The following is a 5,322-nucleotide window of genomic DNA, read 5'->3' on the forward strand; positions in this document are numbered from 1 at the left end:
TTATTATTATTATTATTATTATTATTATTAGGGATGCACGGATACCATTTTTCCCAGACCGAGTACTGATATGTTTCCTCAAGTACTTGCTGATACCAATTACTGATACCTTTTCTTAGTGTCATGTGAGAGTTTTTCTAAAACAATACAGACTTGTGATTTAGGATAGTGGTGGAGCGCCAGGGCCCGGTCCTAGCTGCAACCTCTGCGATCCTGGTTGTTCTGCCACTGACTCCAAGCTGTAGAGGGACCACAAATCTTAGCAATACATTGTAGCTGATGGTATTATTCTGCATTGCTGTATAGAGGACTACAAATCCAAGCAATACATTATACAGCCATGCAGAATAATACCATCAGCTATAGAGGACTACAAATCCCAGCAATACATTATACAGCCATGCAGAATAATACCATCAGCTATAGAGGACTACAAATCCCAGCAATACATTATACAGCCATGCAGAATAATACCATCCCATCAGCTATAGAGGACTACAAATCCCAGCAATACATTATACAGCAATGCAGAATAATATCATCAGCTATAGCAGACTACAAATCCCAGCAATACATTATATAGCAATGCAGAATAATGTCATCAGCTATAGAGGACTACAAATCCCAGCAATACATTATACAGCAAAGCAGAATAAAGCACAGGACAGAAAAAGCAGGCAATATTTCTAAAGTAGCTGTGGAGTTCAGGTGCAGTTTTGCTGCACAATACCTGTACATAGAGCACTCTCTGCTCCGGACTGCTGGCCTGATGTGGCGGGTCTCAGTAGGGGGAGATGTGTATCGGATTTTGCTATTAGAGCATTTACACGAGTGTGAGTACTTGTGCAAATGCTCGGTATCACCACCGGTATTGGTATCAGTGCATCACTAATTTTACATGAAGATATATCAATTTCTATTCTTGCTCCGATTGTTGTGCTAGTGACTTATCCCTTGCTGAGATCTCTATGCTGGCCTTTATAAGCAGATACACTCACTGAGGACAATCCTTATCAGATAGCTGAACTCACCAATACCTTTTCATCCACAAGAGTTGCTTTATTCTGTACATCAGACAACAGGATAACAGCATATGAATGGTTGCGGTATTATGCGGTCAAAAGATGAAACTTTCTTTAGCGTGCAATGCAGATTTACATGTATCCCTGTTACATGTGGCCTGTTAGCTGCATCCATGACACAGTAAGTGCTATACTCGACAAGAAGGGGCGGAGCATACACACAGGGGAAATGTGTCATAAATATCAGGGAAGGGAACAAAGAAAGCATGTTTGATACCAAAAAAGGTCACTAGATGAGAGCATATAACTAACTAGGATGTCCATAGGAAAATGGTTCTAAGGAAATAACTATATAAATTATTTTCTATATAAAACTTCTATGCCCCATTGGGGCGGCACAATTTCTTTAAAAAAATTTGAGGGATTTTAAATATATTTTAAAAGTATCTAACCGAAAAAAGATATAATTTGGTCAATTTTCATAACATATTACATTCTAGATCAATGAGACATTATAACATTGTTTCAATTAGTTATTTTTGCATTTGAGCATATTTTTGCTGTGAAAATAATAAAAGGTGCGCCCTCTAGTGGCAATAAATAAAGTATAACCAAACAGCTTGTGGTGAGATGGTCTTAAAGTGTTTGTATAATTCTGGATTGAGTAGGAAAGGGTTCTATTTTTGTTGCTGTTTGTATACCATTGGGGCAATTTCATTTCACTTCCTGCCCCACAGGCCCTACAGGAAGTTAGAATAAATCTCCCAAAGTCAAGGGAGTTCCCCTCTGAGACAGTTGTCCTCAGATTGAATGTGCCCATTGCAAGATTTCCTTTCACCTTTAGTTATGGGGACAGCTCTAAAATGTTGGCTTTCTCCTCATGTTCTTTTTCGGTGACAATGGTCATGAGGAGGAGCAGAGTGGTGAATGTCCCCAATGGAGGTGCAGACAGCATTAAAAACTTGACTGGCAGTTTAACTCTTCACCACACCACCCAAAACTAAGAAAAAGCTTCTAAAGGATAAACACACTTTCATATAAGGTTCACTCTTTCAGCTTGTCCAGCCCTTCTGGCCTAAATGAAACACACCTTCATCTCCCACGGATCATATCCTGCTTCAGGAGAGAGTAGAACTGTAGAGGGACTGCAGAAGAACGGTAGAAGAACTATAGAGGCACTATAGAGGAACTGCAGAAGAACGGTAGAGGAACTGTAGAAGAACTATAGAGGAACTGCAGAAGAAAGGTAGAGGAACTGTAGAAGAACTATAGAGGACCTGTAGAAGAACTGTAGAGGAACTGCAGAAGAACGGTAGAAGAACAGTAGAGGAACTGAAGAAGTACGGTAGAGGAACTGAAGAAGTACGGTAGAGGAACTGTAGAAGAACTGTGGAGGAACTGTAGAGGAACTGTAGAAGAACGGTAGAGGAACTGTAGAAGAACTATAGAGGAACAGTAGAAGAACTATAGAGGAACTGTAGAAGAAAGGTAGAGGAACTGTAGAGAAACTGCAGAAGAACTGTAGAGGAACTTATTTATTAATGACATCGGGGAGGGTGTTAACAGCGATATTTCCGTGTTTGCGGATGACACCAAAATTTGGAGGGTAATAGACACGGACTTAGACATTGTAGCATTGCAGGAGGACCTGGATAAAATAGGGGGAGGGGCATTAATGTGGCAGATGAGGTTTAATGTCAATAAATGCAAAGTAATGCACTTTGGAATTAAAAATAAACAAATGGGTTATACAATTATGGGTATGCCGCTGGGGAAGTCAGAAATGGAGAAGGATTTGGGGGTCATTGTAGACCACAAACTGAAAGGTAGTTTGCAGTGCCAGGCTGCTGTAAACAAAGCTAGCAGGGTCTTGTCCTGTATTAAAAAGGGGATGTATTGCAGGGACAAGTCTATAATTTTGCCACTTTATAGATCATTGGTTCGACCTCATCTGGAGTACGCGGTCCAGTTCTGGTCACCAGTACTAAGAAAAGATGTCCTTGAGTTGGAAAAAGTCCAGCGGAGGGCAACCAAACTAATTAGGGGTATGGAGGACCAGAGCTACGAGACAAGGCTACTAAATTTAAACATGTTCACATTAGAGGTGAGGAGATTAAGGGGGGATATGATTTCCATGTACAAGATGTTCAATGGTGGTAGCAACATTAGCGATAAACTGTTTAAAATTAACTCCGTTACAAAAACTAGAGGCCACCACCTAAAATTGGTGGAAAAAAAATTCCAGCACAAGGGGCGAAGGGGGTTCTTCACAGTAAGATCAGTTAGGGTCTGGAACTCACTGCCACAGGCGGTGATTTCAGCAAAGAATGTGGAATTGTTCAAGAAACTTTTGGACGATTTCTTAAGGGACCGTAATATACAGTGTTACAGGTAATATACAGGGGTACAGGTAATATACAGGGGTACAGGTAATATACATGGGTACAGGTACTCCTAGAATGAGATCCTAATAGGTTGGACTTGATGGACTAATGTCTTTATTCAACCTCAAATACTATGTAACTATGTAACTGTAGAAGAACAGTAGAGGAACTGTAGAAGAACAGTAGAAGAATGGTAGAGGAACTGTAGAAGAACTGTAGAGAAACTGTAGAAGAACTGTAGAAGAATGGTAGAAGAATGGTAGAGGAACTGTAGAGGAGCTGCAGAAGAATGATAGAGGAACTGTAGAGGAACTGCAGAAGAACTGTAGTGAAACTGTAGAAGAACAGTAGAGGAACTGTAGAAGAACAGTAGAGGAACTGTAGAAGAATGGTAGAAGAATGGTAGAGGAACTGTAGAAGAACTGTAGAGAAACTGTAGAAGAACTGTAGAAGAATGGTAGAAGAATGGTAGAGGAACTGTAGAAGAACTGTAGAGAAACTGTAGAAGAACTGTAGAAGAATGGTAGAAGAATGGTAGAGGAACTGTAGAAGAACTGTAGAGAAACTGTAGAAGAACTGTAGAAGAATGGTAGAAGAATGGTAGAGGAACTGTAGAAGAACTGTAGAGAAACTGTAGAAGAACTGTAGAAGAATGGTAGAAGAATGGTAGAGGAACTGTAGAAGAACTGTAGAGAAACTGTAGAAGAACTGTAGAAGAATGGTAGAAGAATGGTAGAGGAACTGTAGAAGAACTGTAGAGAAACTGTAGAAGAACTGTAGAAGAATGGTAGAAGAATGGTAGAGGAACTGTAGAAGAACTGTAGAGAAACTGTAGAAGAACTGTAGAAGAATGGTAGAAGAATGGTAGAGGAACTGTAGAAGAACTGTAGAGAAACTGTAGAAGAACTGTAGAAGAATGGTAGAAGAATGGTAGAGGAACTGTAGAAGAACAGTAGAGGAACTGTAGAAGAATGGTAGAGGAACTGTAGAAGAACAGTAGAGGAACTGCAGAAGAACTGTAGAGGAACTGTAGAATAACAGTAGAGGAACTGTAGAAGAACGGTAGACAGGCACAGCCAGCACATGAAGATTACAGGGGATGCCCACATTGGAGCATGCCACAACTGTAAGGTTCAGGTAATCTGGTCAAGAGTGTAACTACAGCCATATGCAGACCACACAACTGCTATGGGGCCCAGAAGTTTCCAGCTACACAATGAGTTACACCAGTAGCAATATCATTTGGCAAAAAAGCCTGAAGTTTGGGACCCTCTGTATGACTGCTATAAAGGGGCAGTTAGTATTCTGGACCACTGGTGGATCTGCTTCTATGATAAAGAAATGTTAGAGGGAAGTGAGAGATGATGGTCATGGTGATGCTGATCATAGTGGTGGTCGTGGTGGTGGTGACATAATGGTTTTGCAATGGGGCCCCACCCCACATAGTTACAACCCTGTGCCTGGGGGAGAGGAGGGAGAGTTTCTTAAGGTCAGGGATGCTAAGCAGACTGGAAAAGTGCTCCTCATGTGAAAGCATCCCTTAGGGCAGGGCTAGCCTAACTTCAATTCTCCACCTGTAGTGAAACTACAAATCCCATCATGCTTCTGCCTCTGGAAGTCACGCCTGTAACTGTCAGAGTCTTGCAATGCCTCATGGGACTTGTAGTTCCACAACAGCTGGAGGGCCGAAGTTTGGCTGCTCCTGCTTTAGATTGCATATAAACCCTAACAATGAACTTTTCTATTGCCGCCATTTTGGAATGTTCAGTAAACCCGTGAAGGTGTTTTGTTTGATCTATTTCTATCTCCGCGCTAAAATCTGTTGATCTTGTCGGAAATTCAGAGCTGTCCTGTGCACACTTCCTGTGGTATCTCAAATATACTTTTTAGCCCCCCCCCCCCGTTCTTATCTTGGG

The sequence above is a fragment of the Nanorana parkeri genome, unplaced genomic scaffold, assembly GCF_000935625.1.
Source record: "Nanorana parkeri isolate BGI_ZX_2015 unplaced genomic scaffold, ASM93562v1 scaffold1756, whole genome shotgun sequence".
NCBI classification, from domain to species: domain Eukaryota; kingdom Metazoa; phylum Chordata; class Amphibia; order Anura; family Dicroglossidae; genus Nanorana; species Nanorana parkeri.